A 15836-nucleotide genomic window follows, 5' to 3' on the forward strand; every position below is an offset into this window, starting at 1 on the left:
CCCTCCCGCTGTCACTGACTCCCTTTACCCCCTCCCGCTGACCCCCTTTACCCCCTCCCGCTGTCTCTGACTCCCTTTACACCCTCCTGCTGTCTCTGACCCCCTTTTCCCCCTCCCGCTGTCTCTGACCCCCTTTTCCCCCTCCCGCTGTCTCTGACACCCTTTACCCCCTCCCGCTGTCTCTGACCCCCTTTACCCCCTCCCGCTGTCACTGACTCCCTTTACCCCCTCCCGCTGTCTCTGACTCCCTTTACCCCCTCCCGCTGTCTCTGACCCCCTTTACCCCCTCCCGCTGTCTCTGACTCCCTTTACCCCCTCCCGCTGTCACTGACCCCCTTTACCCCCTCCCGCTGTCACTGACTCCCTTTACCCACTCCCGCTGTCAGACACCCTTTACCCCCTCCCGCTGTCTCTGACTCCCTTTACCCCCTCCCCCTGTCTCTGACTCCCTTTACCCCCTCCCGCTGTCTCTGACTCCCTTTACCCCCTCCCGCTGACCCCCTTTACCCCCTCCCGCTGTCACTGACCCCCATTACCCCCTCCCGCTGTCTCTGACTCCCTTTACGCCCTCCCGCTGTCTCTGACGCCCTTTACCCCCTCCCGCTGTCTCTGACTCCCTTTACCCCCTCCCGCTGTCTCTAACCCCCTTTGCCCCCTCCCGCCATCTCTGACCCCCTTTACCCCCTCCCGCTGTCTCTGACTTCCTTTACCCCCTCCCGCTGACCCCCTTTACCCCCTCCCGCTGTCACTGACTCCCTTTACCCCCTCCCCCGTCTCCCTTTACCCCTCCAGCTGTCACTGACTCACTTTACCCCCTCCCGCTGTCACTGACCCCCTTTACCCCCTCCCCCTGTCTCCCTTTACCCCCTCCCCCTGTCTCGGTCTCCCTTTACCCCTCCCGCTGTCTCTGTCCCCCTTTACCCCCTCCCACTGTCTCTGTCTCCCTTTACCCCCTCCCCCTGTCTCTGTCTCCCTTTACCCCCTCCCCCTGTCTCTGTCTCCCTTTACCCCCTCCCCCTGTCTCGGTCTCCCTTTACCCCTCCCGCTGTCTCTGTCCCCCTTTGCCCCCTCCCACTGTCTCTGTCTCCCTTTACCCCCTCCCCCTGTCTCCCTTTACCTCCTCCCCCTGTCTCTGACTCCCTTTACCCCCTCCCGCTGTCTCTAACCCCCTTTGCCCCCTCCCGCCATCTCTGACCCCCTTTACCCCCTCCCGCTGTCTCTGACTCCCTTTACCCCCTCCCGCTGACCCCCTTTACCCCCTCCCGCTGTCACTGACTCCCTTTACCCCCTCCCCCTCCCCCGTCTCCCTTTACCCCTCCAGCTGTCACTGACTCACTTTACCCCCTCCCGCTGTCACTGACCCCCTTTACCCCCTCCCCCTGTCTCCCTTTACCCCCTCCCCCTGTCTCGGTCTCCCTTTACCCCTCCCGCTGTCTCTGTCCCCCTTTACCCCCTCCCGCTGTCTCTGTCCCCCTTTACCCCCTCCCACTGTCTCTGTCTCCCTTTACCCCGTCCCCCTGTCTCTGTCTCCCTTTACCCCCTCCCCCTGTCCATGTCTCCCTTTACCCCCTCCCCCTGTCTCGGTCTCCCTTTACCCCTCCCGCTGTCTCTGTCCCCCTTTGCCCCCTCCCACTGTCTCTGTCTCCCTTTACCCCCTCCCCCTGTCTCCCTTTACCTCCTCCCCCTGTCTCTGACTCCCTTTACCCCCTCCCGCTGTCACTAACTCCTTTTACCCCCTCCCGCTGTCTCTGACCCCCTTTACCCCCTCCCGCTGTCACTGACTCCCTTTACCCCCTCCCCCTGACTCCCTTTACCCCCTCTACCCCCTCCCGCTGTCTCTGACTCCCTTTACCCCCTCCCTCTGTCACTGACTCCTTTTACCCCCTCCCGCTGTCTCTGACCCCCTTTACCCCCTCCCGCTGTCTCTGACCCCCTTTACCCCCTCCCGCTGTCTCTGACCCCCTTTACCCCCTCCCGCTGTCTCTGACTCCCTTTACCCCCTCCCCCTGTCACTGACTCCCTTTACCCCCTCCCCCTGTCACTGACTCCCTTTACCCCCTCCCCCTGTCACTGACTCCCTTTACCCCCTCCCGCTGTCTCTGACCCCCTTTACCCCCTCCCGCTGTCTCTGACTCACTTTACCCCCTCCCGCTGTCTCTGACCCCCTTTACCCCCTCCCCCTGTCACTGACTCCCTTTACCCCCTCCCGCTGTCTCTGACCCCCTTTACCCCCTCCCCCTGTCACTGACTCCCTTTACCCCCTCCCGCTGTCTCTGACCCCCTTTACCCCCTCCCCCTGTCACTGACTCCCTTTACCCCCTCCCGCTGTCTCTGACCCCCTTTACCCCCTCCCGCTGTCTCTGACCCCCTTTACCCCCTCCCACTGTCTCTGACCCCCTTTACCCCCTCCCCCTGTCTCCCTTTACCCCCTCCAGCTGACTCCCTTTACCCCCCCCGCCCGGCGGCCGATCGGACACCGACCCAACTCCAACTCTTCCAAAGCAGCTGGTGTCGGAAGACTTCGGACGGTGTTTTTTGAGGGTGCGCTGCTTTGGAAGAGTTCGCGCAGACGCAGTGGGCCCATCCCCCACAATGCCTCGGGGGGACGCTGACAAGTGGATCCAAGATGGCGCAAAAGTAAAGGCAAAGGTAGGTGCGGAGTTGGGTCGGTGTCCGATCAGCCGCCGTCTCAGGTTCGGCCGCTCCCTTGAGGAATGTGGCGGGGAAGGTTTGAGGAAGCGGGGGGAAGAGGTAGGAGAGGCCGGCGGGGAGGCGCTGGTGCCTGGCTGGGCGCTGCTGAGGCTGTTGTTGTTTGAAGGGGAGGCGGTGGGGGGAAGGGGCGGCCGGCTGGCGGGCGGGCGGGGGTCGGTGTTGTTGTGGCCGGCGCCGCCGCTCTGGCTCAGTCCAAGGCCCGGGACAGCGACCTCCACAGGCCCGGCTCCCTCCTCCTCGCTACAGTCGCCGCTGCTGAGTTTTGGGGAGGGAGCTCAGCTGTGGAAAGTGTAGGCCCAGCGCTTGTGGAGGCCGGAGTGTGGAGCGTAAACAAGCGACGGCGGCGGGTGGGGGGGATGGGGAGGATCGCCCTGTTCTCCCCACATTCTGGACCCCTCAGTCAGAATGTCCTGGGAACCTACTGCATCTTTATTATTACAAAGCTCCGTGTGTTACTCCAACGCGCCACTGTTGCTCCATATTTACCTGCTGGCTTTGCCAGAAGCTGCAATATTCGGAAAGTAGAGTGAGCAACCTTTATTTTTATAAAACCTTTTTCGTTACGCTCCTGTTGTATTGTTAATAAAACCCACATATGTAGGCGAACTATTCTTCCATCTATTTTAGTCCAGTTACATGAACAATGTTGTCTGAACACTTGTTTTGATGCGGGATTCCATTCCTGCTGTATTACATCACTTACTGGCGTCCGTCACGAACTTTTATCAGCTGAACTCACCTGATGTTTATAGTGGTCACCACTAACAAAGGTTAAAACATGTTTGCATCCTTTTTCGAATTACCAGATATTACAATTTTAAAAATCCCATGCCCTCGCCAAAGTCCAAATCCTGAACTTTGTATTTTGTTTTACTGCTGGCTTTTGGATGTGTGAAATTATACTAATGAAAGTTTCTTCAAGTACATGAATTGGAGCCACAATATTCCAAGTGTCTTTTTCTTGTACCTCAGCCATTTTGTTTTTAATTACATGCTATACAATGCTCAAGGATGGAAAATTCTGGGAATATTTTCTCACAGTTGTCAGCATACTTTTAAGATGGGTAGTTGGGTACTTCCAGTGGCAAAAATAAAATATTTCCTTCACACTCGTCAGTTTCTAATGTCTACAGAGGTTGGGCGAGGTGATTACTCCTTCAGGCATCTTGTGTCCTTGCCTCCTAAAATTATCTTTCTCGACATTGCCTTGCAATCATCGTCCTCTTGATCCTTGTCATTTTCTCTTTCTGCTCAATATCCACTCAGTATCCATCACACTAAAGTGCTTTTGAGATGCCTGCATAATTTCTTCTTGAAATAAAACATAATGTATTATGCTAATAAATGTTGCAATAATTATTTTGGAAAGTGCTAGAATTTTCAACCAGATTCTAATTTCTGATAATTTGGTGATAGTGATGGGAGTCCCTCCTAAAGTATAATTACAACAATCTCTCCTCCTCCACCATATAAGATATAGGAGTAGAATTAGGCCATTTGGTCCATCGAATCTGCTCCCTTATGAATCAAGAAATTCCCTTATTGACCATGAACACCAGATTTGTGCTTGAGGTGCTGTTACCTACAGGACTACAGACCAAGAGCTGGAGGGTGGAATTAGAGTGAATAGTTCTTTCATAGAACATAATAGGCAATCTAGCCTCTTGAGCCTGCTTAAATGACTATGGTTGACTATTTACTCTATAATTTCTCTGCTTCCAGCAAAACATTAATTTGTGCCAGCTTGAATGGAAGTGTGCACATAAAGCTTAACGTTATTGCGCTGTGTCATATAGCACCAGTGTTCCACTGTGCTTGCTGCCACAGCTCAATAATACAGAAGACCAATTAGAATGTACCTACCTGCCACTCTAGCTGACATCAGCTAACTTAGCACACCCATGGTTGAATCTGGGACTTCCTCATTCTGTTTGCCTTAGTATCACATCATGGCACTGGCTGAACATGTGTGTTCCGGACCCCATTCCTTCAATACCTTTTTCCTATTTCAAAATTTCCAAAGCAAACTTCCTGCTAAGTTGTGCACTCGTGTGGCCATGCAGCAACTTGGAAGGTGCCTTGATGTTAAAACCATGCATTTGTACAAAATAAATTAAAGGCACTGTGCATTGCAAAAGCTGGCTGCGTACAACAATGACATTTTATTGGGAACATGTTCATTGACCATCCTTCCACTCCAATGATGCCATCCATTTCCATTCTTCCCTTTTTGCTTCCTGTCCCCATTATTTAAAAACAAATAAAATCTCTGCACTGTGAAGTGCTCTAAGAACTCTTTTGTATAGTTTGTTTTCGTTTAAATGCCTGTTGAGTTGCTGTTCTGCACATTTGTATTTTTCTGTTAAATCCAATTTTAAAATCAAGCTTGTATAGATCAAATTGATACATTAAAGATTTTTTTAAACTTGAGTACCCAACTCATTTCCAATTAAGGGGCTATTTAGCGTGGCCAATCCTCGTACCCTGCACATCTTTGGATTGTGGGGGTGAAACCCACGCAAACATGGGGAGAATGTGCAACCTCCACACGGACAGTGACCCAGAGCTGGGATCGAACCTGCGACCTCGATGCCGTGAGGCAACAGTGCTAACCACTGTGCTGCCTGTGATCAAATTGATTCATGAAGCAGTGTAGGAAATAGTTCCATTTGGTTTATTCTTTATGGTCAGTATTGCCTTTATTAATATAAGTAGCCCAGCAAAATTTTGAATTTGTTTTATTGTCACATGTACTGAGATATAATGAAAAGTATTGTTCTGCGTACCGTCCAGACAATCATTCCATACATGAAAAAAAAACATAGGACATACATAAATACACAATGTAAATACATAGGTACAGGCAAGGGCGAGCATACGGAGTGCAGTACTACTCAGTAGAGAAGATGTGTGAAGAGACCAGTCCACAAGAGGATCATTCAGGAGTCTGGTAACAGTGGGGAAGAAGCAGTTTTTGAACCTGTTAGTGCGTGTTCTTAGACTTTTATGACTCCTGCACAATGGATGAAGTTGGAAGAGTGAATAACCCGGTTGGGAGGGGTCTTTGATTATGCTGCCCGCTTTCCCAAGGCAGAAGGAGGTGGAGACAGTCAATGGACGGGAGGCACGCGAACCTGCAAAAAAAATGGTGAATGAAGCCAGAATACTCTGGTGATTTAATTCGATCCCTGAAAAATGTACTGGAGGAAGCAAAAGCCATGTCAAATTTCACCCGAAGCCTGTCGCGTCGGACATGTTTCTGAAAAACATTTGTGTTTTGACATTCCCATTGATGCATGGAACTATGGAGAAGACAAGTGACAGTTTAAAGTATTAAAGATGGCTGGAACAATTGACTTCAACATAATAAATACCAGTTGAAATTTGAAGCTCATGGTTTGCTATGGTCTGTCACTTATAATTCCATAGGTTAAATTTAAGGAACACTCCACTATATCAAAAGTCTTGGGTGGAAAAGAAAATGGGAGCTCCCTGTGATTGGCATGCACACTGCCTGTTGTGCTAATTTATACAGACTTCAGTCCTATTTGTCATTTATGATGAGTTAACAGATTTCAGCTGGGAGTGCTATTGATTGCTGCATTTGGTATTGGTGTTTATGGGTTAAGAAGGGGATGCATTAGCCTGAATTTCTGTTTATTGCTGTTGAGTTTCTCCGATAGGAAGGTACATATGGAAGGAGGTCCAGTGAGAACTGGATTAGATTTGGCTTTGATAGCTTCGATGGTAAAATAGGAAATTAAAGAGGAAATCTGAAAAGAATTGCAAAAACATTCAATGCATACAAGACCAGGACCATTGACTGGATGGGAGGTGTTTTAATATATACAATTGTAACTCCATGTTTAAGTTCAGCTATATTGTTGTTTTGAACAGAGGGTGCTGTTTTGAATCTAGTGCAATTTATCATGTACAGTTTTCTTTTAGCATAGTTTGGAAATTTATTTTTAAATGTCTATTTTCTGATGGGATTAGAACATATTTTTCATTTGTTCTTTGTCTCCTAGTTCTTCCCCTCTCTTCCTCCTACACTTTGTCCTCCTTGCTGTGGCCAAGTGGCACATTTCAGCATATTATAGTTAAGAAAACGATCCTTGGAACTAATGGAAGCATTTTTCTTGTCACAGAATCGTCATAGAATTTACAGTGCAGAAGGAGGCCATTCGGCCCATCGAGTCTGCACCGGCTCTTGGAAAGAGCACCTACCCAAGGTCAACACCGCCACCATATCCCCATAACCCAGTAACCTCACCCAACACTAAGGGCAATTTTGGACACTAAGGGCAATTTATCATGGCCAATCCACCTAACCTGCACATCTTTGGACTGTGGGAGGAAACCGGAGCACCCGGAGGAAACCCACGCACACACGGGGAGGATGTGCAGACTCCGCACTGACAATGACCCAAGCCGGAATCTAACCTGGGATTCTGGAGCTGTGAAGCAATTGTGCTATCCACAAGGCTACCGTGCTGCCCCTATGTCGCTCATTCATCTGGTTGTTTGATGATCTTTATTTATAGTGGTGGTAGAGACTGGGTATTCTTTCCCTTTTGCCAATGTTCCTGCATTCAAATTAATAATCCTGCTGGTGGTGCTAACTGGTGTTTTTTGGGATGGGGCTCTTCTCTCCAATTTTGATATATCACAATTATATATGCCGTGTGCCTTTGTGGAGACACATGCTCATAATATTCTGGTTAGTTTATCAAGGTTTTGGTTATATGTTATATAGGGGCAGCATGGTAGCCTAGTGGTTAGCACAGTTGCTTCACAGCTCCAGGGTCCCAGGTTTGATTCCTGGCTGGATCACTGTGCGGAGTCTGCACGTTGTCCCCGTGTCTGCGTGGGTTTCCTCTGGGTGCTCCGGTTTCCTCCCACAGTAAAAAGATGTGCGGATTAGGTGGATTGGCCATGCTAAATTGTCCTTAATATCCAAAACATGTTAAGTGGGGGTTACGGGAATAGGGTAGATATGTGGGCTTCAGAAGGGTGCTCTTTGTAAGGGCCGGTGCAGACTCAATGGGCTGAATGGCCTCCTTCTGCACTGTAAATTCTATGATTCTATGTCTTCAGTTTGGATTTGGAAGGTAATATCTGCTATTATTTTAAATATAAGCGATTCCCTCTTTCTCTACCACTGCTCCTCCCCCTTCTCCCTGACCCCCAATACCCTGATAACTGGCTCCTTACTTAAGTAAAGTTGATGAATGCTGGCAGCTGTTCAGTATTTTGTCCAAGTGATATCATTTTTGTGCTAGTTTTTATATTCTGTGTTGCAACAGGTAATTGGAGCATTGGGGGAATTGAAGTCAAACCCAAATGTCCACATGTACGTTTCCATCATGATTGTAGCATTCCGTGACAAGCCTCTCCTTTTTCTCAGCCCTCTCTCATCAGGAGTGCTGCAGTGAATTCCAATGCCCTTACAGCTATCCTGGTTGAGATTAGCCCTATCCTAGTTGAAATCAGCTCGGGTGCTGTAGACTGAGGATTGAGGCGGGTACTTTAGCTCACTACTCATTGGGCAAATTTGATAAGTAATTAACGTAGCTAAGACAGTCTTTTAATGAGTTGGTTTGCTCAGTTTTGAAATCTGTGCCAATGTTTTTCTGGTGTCTGCGCCTGAAAACAATGTCTCAGGTGTTCTATGCTCACTTGTCTGATGTGCAGAAGTCAATTAATCCCTTTTGAGCAATCCTTTACCTTTGTTCAGATGCTGTCATTATGTGGCCTTGTTAAAATACTTCGGATCGAACCAAGGTACGCGAATTGAACAAATGTGGTTAATTGTAATTTTTTTCCCTTTGCTTTTGAAGTAAAGTGTGGAAACTGAACTGCAGATCTTCAGTGTGTTACCATAAAGAGAGTGTGTGGGCATGTTGCAGTTAATCCACACTACAGATTAGCGATGTATACTGAAACATACATAGAAAATAGAAGCAGCAGGCCATTCGTGCCTGATGCACCATTCGTTATGATCATGGCTGATCATCAAATTCAATCCCCGATCCCGCCTCCACCCCCACTCCCCAACCATATGCTTGATCCCTTTAGCCCCAAGTGCTTTATCTAATTCCTTCTTGAAACTACGCAATGCTTTTGCCTCAACTACTTTTAGTGTTAGTGAATTCCACAGATTCACCACTCTCTGGTGAAGTTAGTACAGTGTAATACAGCATTGGTCAAGCATAATGTTGGGCAAGTGAAATTGAGAGCTCGGAAAAAAACACCCAATTGTAGATTTTATTGTAAATGAAGATTTTATTTGGAGTGAAAATTTCAAACTATTATGGTAATATGAAATGCTATTGGTTGTGGTGTGGTATCTGTGATGGGAGTAATCTGAGATGATGGATCAGTCTACACTCGAGGTGCTCTACACCGCATTAAGGTCTAGTGCCTTGAAATTTAATTTTGCCTGCAGCATATTGATACTCCATTAGTTAGGCTCAAGACAACACTAATTTCATCAAATCCTTGTAGAAAACTGTCATTGGTGAAGGAATATTCATCCAGTGAACACTTCCAACATTTTTGGTTTAGTGTCTGGATGTTTGAGCTAACTCTTTTTGGTCTATTGCTGGCTCTCAAACTGGCCAGGAGAACAGTGGAAGTAAATTGTCCCACCGGAGCATTCCTCACACTCCAACAGTCACTCTGTTACTGAATATAGATTGAAGGTTGTATGTTTATGTTTGTGCACTTCAGGGCAGCACAGTGGTGCAGTGGGTTAGCCCTGTTGCCTCACGGCGCCGAGGTCCCAGGTTTGAGCCTGGCTCTGGATCACTGTCCGTGTGGAGTTTGCACATTCTTCCCCTGTTTGCGTGGGTTACGCCCCCACAACCCAAAGATGTGTAGGGTAGTTGGATTGGCCATGCTAAATTGCCCCATAATTGGAAAAAATGAATTGGGTACTCTAAATTTATGAAAAAATAAATGTTTGTGCACTTCTCTGAATTTCTGGAGAATTCCCGAGTGTGCAAACTCTCTACTTGTTGAAATGTATGACTTCAATATACTTTCTGAAGTCCTGCTACAACTGATAAAAGTTCCAAAAACAAACATATTGGACCACTGACATGTGAATAGCTGTAAACCTTGAATTATAGGCAGTGTTTGACTGCCTGAGGGAAAATTCAGCTTTTGGTTTTCATACTGCGTGAGAGTTCATGATGCCAGTTGGCTCATCAGTTTCAAGTAATATTAATTCAGGTTCTGTGCTCAGAATCTTTTGTAACTGATGGAAGACTCCAGTGGCATACCAGAACTTCAAGAAAGTCAGTGGGCAGAGGTGACTAATGGCCATCATTAAGGAGAAGTACTGGAGAAGCTGAAAGGTCTGAAGGTGGATAAATCACCCGGCCCAGATGGACTACACCCCAGGGTTCTGAAGGAGAAAGCTGAGGAGATCGTGGAGGCCTTGGACCTTTCAGGAATCACTGGAGTCAGGGAGTGTCCAAGAGGATTGGAGAAATGGCTAATGTAACACCCCTGTTGAAGAAGGGAGGGAGGCAGTAGATGGTAAATTATAGACTGATTAGCCTGACTTCGGTCATTGGTAACATTTTAGAGTCTATTATTAAGGATGAGATTACGGAGTACTTAGAAGTGCATGGTAAAATTGGATTGAGTCAGCATGGCTTCGTCAAGGGGAAGGCATACCTGACATCTGTTTGGAGGTAATGGGGGAGTTACGCAAAGGAGAGCTAGTGGAGGTGATAGGCCTTTGACAAGGTGCTGTATAGGAGGCTGCTAAATACGAGCCCATGGTATAAGGGGCAAGGGACTGGTACGGATGATTGGCTGACTGGCAGAGGATAGAGAGTGGGGATAAAGGGATCTTTTTCAGGATGGCAGCCGGTGACTGGTGGCGTTCCACAGGGGCCAGATGGAATACAATATGGAAAAGTGAGGTTATGCACTTTGGTGGGAAGAATAGAGACATAGACTATTTTCTGAAAGGGGACAGGCTTTGGAAATCTGAAGCATGAAGGGACTTGGGAGTCTTAGTTCATGAGTCTGTTAAGGTTAGCATGCAGGTTCAGTTGGCAGTTAGAAGGCAAATGCAATGTTGCATTCATTTTGAGAGGGCTAGAATACAAGAGTAGAATGTACTGCTGAGCCGATATAAGGCTCTGGTTAGACCCCATATGGAATATAGTGAGCAGTTTTGGGCCCCGTATGTGAGGAAGGATTTGCTGGCCTTGAAGGGGATCCAGAGGAGGTTCATAAGAATGATCTGGGGAATGAAGGGCTTGTCAGATGAGGAGCAGTTGAGGACTGTGGGTTTGCACTCGATGGAGTTTAGAAGGATGAGGGGAGATCAGAATACTGAGAGGTCGAGATAGAGTGGATGTGGAGAAGATGTTTTCACTCGTAGGAGAGCCTCGAACCAGAGGGCACAGCCCCAAACTGAAGGGACGATCCTTTAAAACTAAGATGAGGAATTTCTTCAGTCAGAGGATGGTGAATCTGTGGAACTGATTGCCGCAGAAGGCTGTGGAGGCCAAGTCACAGTGTCTTTAAGACAGAGGTAGATAGGTTCTTGATTAATAAGGGGATCGGGGTTACGAGGCGAAGGCAGGAGAAACAGGATGAGAAACACCGGCCATGATTGAATTGCGGTGCAGACTTGATGGGCCGAATGGCCTAATTCTGCTCCGATATCTTATGGTAACATAAATTGTATATCTAATTTCTAAAAATTGTCCTTATAGAATGCTTTCTTTTTTGTGCTTGGCTTTTTATTCAACAGGTTTTGTGTAGTTTGAGCCCTGTATCTCTCACCCCTATTGCCATTGCGTTTTAAAACAAAATCCTCCCCCTTTGCTGGAGGAAGTGGTGTATTCTCACTGGTGTATAGTTTTCAGCTGATGGCTGCCTTCAAAATCCCTTGCTGTCCTAAATTAGATGAGTTAACATGGTGAAAAGAGGTTCGTTAATAAAAAGAATGAAGGTATAACTGAGCTTAACACTGACCTCATCCAATGTCCACAAGTGTGGATTCCTGACTCGCATGCAGTAGAATCCTTCTTGAGCTGGGTAGCAGAGGGTTCTGTCACTTGTGGAACTGTATGCAAGCATAAGTTGGGAACTTTCAGGCGGGAAAGAAATCAAATTTCAGTGAGCGAGAGAGGGGAATACAGCATATAGCAGCGGCATGTATCAAACAATTCTGGTGCTAATTTGTTGTATCACCAATATTGAATTGAAAGGCATTTAGTTTCATTAGTTAGGTTTATTTTTTTGTGCTAATGGTAGCTAGATGTTTAAACAGATGTTGGTGTATATCAGTTACATAATGTCTGGACTTTAAAAGAAAAATGGATCAAAAGTTTTACATGCATTGAATGTGCGAAAGGTAGGTGAGGCTTATTTCAAAATAAACCAGTACGGCAATATAATGTTTACATGCAAGTCAAAAAATTGACCATGAAGCTGTCGCATCTTCATTGAAAAACCCAACTGGTTCGTTGAGAGGAGTCTGTCGTTTGTAACTGGTGTGACCTTTGTGACACCAATTTCGTACCATCTTGTTTGCCTCTTAACTGTTCTCTGAAGTAGTCTAGTAAGCAACCTGGTTGTATCAAAGCACAATGGAGAACTTGTGGTTTAAAGAAGAAAACCAATCACCACCTTCTCAGGATAAGCCTGGAAGGGCAAAATATTTTTATTTGTTCATGGGATTGAGCATTGATGGCAAGGCCAGCATTTTTTGCCCGTTGCTAATTGCCCCTGTTGCAGTCCATGTGGTGCAGGTACACCCACAGTGCTGCTACAGAGGGAGTTCCAGGGTTTTGACCCAGTGACAGTGGAGTAATGGCGATATATTTACAAGTCAGGATGGTAAGTGAAATGGAGGGGAATTTCCACGTGGTGGTCTTCCCATGTATCTACTGCCCTTGGTCTTCAAGACGGTAGTGGTCGAGGATTTTGAAGGTGCTGCCTAAAGAGCCATGGTGAGTTCCTGCAGTGCATCTCGTAGATGTTGCTAATGTGCTGGAGAGAGTGAACATTTGTGGAAGGGGTGCCATTCAAGCGAGCTGCTTTGTCCTGGATGGTGTTGAGCTTCTTGTGTTGTTGGAGCTGCATTCATCCAGGCAAGTGGAGGGTATTCTATCACCCTTACAGGACATTAGTTAAAGAAATGAGTTTTTACGATGATTGACACTGATTTGATGGTAATTACTCTACTTTTAATTCCAGATTTTTATTGAATTCAAATTTCACCATCTGTCATGGTGGGATTTGAACATGGCTCCCCAGAGCATTACGCTGCGTCTCTGGTTTACAAGTCCAATGCCAATGCCACCATGTCACTGCCTCCCATTATTGACCTGGGAAGTGGTAATCGGCAGGAGGTTCCCTTACTTACCCATGTTTGACTTGATGCCATGAGTAGATGTTGAGAATTACCTCCCAACTGTATATCATTGTGCTGCCACCTCTGATGGCTCTGTCATGTTGGATAGCCAGGGATGATGATGGTGTCTGGGACATTCTATAAGGTGCGATTTGGTATGACTGTGTCGTGCTGTTGCTTGATGAGTCTGTGGGACAGCTCTCCCAATTTTAATACAAGCCCCCAGTTGTTAATAAGGAGGACCTTGCAGGGTCCACCGGGCAGGGTGTGCTTTGTTTACAGAACCTAGGTTGATGCTAGGTGGTCAGTCCGGTCTTATTCTATTTTCAGTTTTTCTGTTGTGCATTGATATGACTGAGTGGCTTGTTAGGTCATTTCAGAGGACAGTTGAGAGTCAACCACTTTGCTGTGGATCTGGAGTCACATGTTGGCCAAATGGGGTAAGAACGACAGATTTCCTTCCTGAGAGGACATTGGCCTCATCAATGATGCCCACATTCTGAGAATGAATTCTTTAAAAAGACAAAAAATGGTATTAACGCTACTGCCGTGCACCTTTTGATGCAGGTTTAATGACTCGTTTAGCATGCTGGTGCTACAAGGGCAATCTGTCCTTCTGGTGTAGGCTCATGATGCTGCAAGTGCAGTCATCCACCACCACCAGTGAGGCTCCCTTCACACTGAATTAATAAGTACTAATAGGTCTAAAATTATTTTTGGGATCATTGATGTATGTTCTTCAAAACTGGGTACTTTTGACATCATTGGGACATTATGGGCCAGGGTTGGTGTTTGTGCAGAAATTGACTGGGGAAGGCAAAAAGATTTTCACCGACATGAATATTACAGATTGGTGCTTGACACTGGCCCATATATTCATTGGAACCTTGTAGTCGAGCACCCAGACCACATGAGCTCAAAAAGATTGTTGCAGAAAATGTAGCTGTTGAGTGATTATTGAATTGTGATAACTTGGACATGATATTGCTAGATCAAAAAGAGTACATTTTATAGGAGGTCACTTGTGGATGTGATTGGTTCACCAGGATATTCAACACCGTTGCACATAATCATAGGGCGGCATGGTAGCACAGTGGTTCACACCGTTGCTTCACAGAGGCAGGCACCCGGATTCGATTCCCGGCTTGGGTCACTGTCTGCGTGAAGTCTGAACACTTGCTGTGTCTGCATGGGTTTCCTCCGGATGCTCCGGTTTCCTCCCACATGTCCTGAAAGATGTGCTTGTTAGGTGAATTGGACATTCTGAATTCTCCCTCCGCGTACCACCCCCCCCGGCCCGGGTTGCTGCTGTTACCTTCCCATTTCCTTTATCGTTCTGCGAGGTAGTCAATGAACGATTGCCACCGCCTGGTGAACCCTTGAGCTGAACCCCTTAGTGCAAACTTTATCCGTTCTAGTTGTATAAACCCTGCCATGTAATTTATCCAGGTCTCCACGCCTGGGGGTTTGGCTTCCTTCCACATAAGCAATATCCTTCGCCGGGCTACTGGGGACGCAAAGGCCAAGACATCAGCCTCTTTCGCCTCCTGCACTCCCGGCTCTTCTGTAACCCCGAATATAGCCAACCCCCAGTCTGGCTCGACCCGGACCCCCACCACCTTCGAAAGCACCTTTGCCACCCCCACCCAGAACCCCTGCAGTGCCGGACAAGACCAAAACATGTGGGTGTGGTTTGCTGGGCTTCTCGAGCATCTCCCACACCTATCCTCTACCCTGAAAAATTTACTGAGCCGTGCTCCGGTCATATACGCCCTGTGTAAAACCTTGAATTGTATCAGGCTTAGCCTGGCGCACGAGGACGATGAGTTTACCCTACGTAGGGCATCAGCCCACAGCCCCTCCTCAATCTCTTCCCCCAGCTCCTCTTCCCATTTCCCCTTCAGCTCATCCACCATGATCTCCCCCTCGTCCCTCATTTCCCTGTTTATATCCAACACCCTACCACCCCCCACCCATGTCCCTGAGATCACTCTATCCTGAACCTCCTGCGTCGGGAGCTGCGGGAATTCCCTCACCTGTTGCCTCGCAAAAGCCCTCAGTTCCATGTATCGAAATTCATTCCCTTGGGGCAACCCATATTTTTCCATCAGCGCTCCCAGACTCGCAAACGTCCCTTCTACGAACAGATCTCTCAGTTGCACAACCCCAGCTCTCTGCCATGCTCCAAATCCCCCACCCATTCTCCCCGGGACAAACCTATGGTTATTTCTTATCGGGGACCGCACCGAGGCTCCCGTCCTTCCCCTATGTCGTCTCCACTGCCCCAAAATTTTTAGTGTTGCCACCATCACTGGACTTGTGGTGTATTTCTTCGGGGAGAACGGCAACGACGCCGTCACCATTGCTTGTAGGCTGGTTCCTTTGCAGGACGCCATCTCCAATCTCTTCCACGCCGCTCCCTCCCCTTCTCCCATCCACTTACACACCATTGAGATATTGGCGGCCCAGTAGTATTCACTTAGGCTCGGTAGTGCCAGCCCCCCCTATCCCTGCTACGTTGCAAGAACCCCCTCCTCACTCCCGGGGTCTTCCCGGCCCACACAAAACCCATGACACTTTTCTCAATTCTCTTGAAAAAAGCCTTCGTGACCATCACCGGGAGGCACTGAAACACAAAAAGGAATCTCGGGAGGACTACCATTTTGACCGCCTGCACCCTACCCACCAGTGACAGGGGCACCATGTCCCATCTCTTAAAATCCTCCTCCATCTGTTC

At 47.8% G+C, this 15836-nt stretch overlaps 1 protein-coding gene across 4 annotated transcripts in view; it reads left to right on the forward strand.

Moving 5' to 3' along the window:
- Positions 1–2532: 2532 nt before the first annotated feature.
- Positions 2533–15836, forward strand: part of helz (helicase with zinc finger) — a 290186-nt gene continuing 276882 nt past the window's right edge. For all 4 annotated transcript variants that reach the window (XM_072483730.1, XM_072483732.1, XM_072483731.1 and 1 more), the window contains exon 1: positions 2533–2649. The gene's annotated coding sequence lies outside the window, so the exon portion shown is untranslated. The remainder of the gene's footprint in view (positions 2650–15836) is intronic.

The sequence above is a fragment of the Scyliorhinus torazame genome, chromosome 18 (assembly GCF_047496885.1).
Source record: "Scyliorhinus torazame isolate Kashiwa2021f chromosome 18, sScyTor2.1, whole genome shotgun sequence".
Lineage (NCBI taxonomy): Eukaryota > Metazoa > Chordata > Chondrichthyes > Carcharhiniformes > Scyliorhinidae > Scyliorhinus > Scyliorhinus torazame.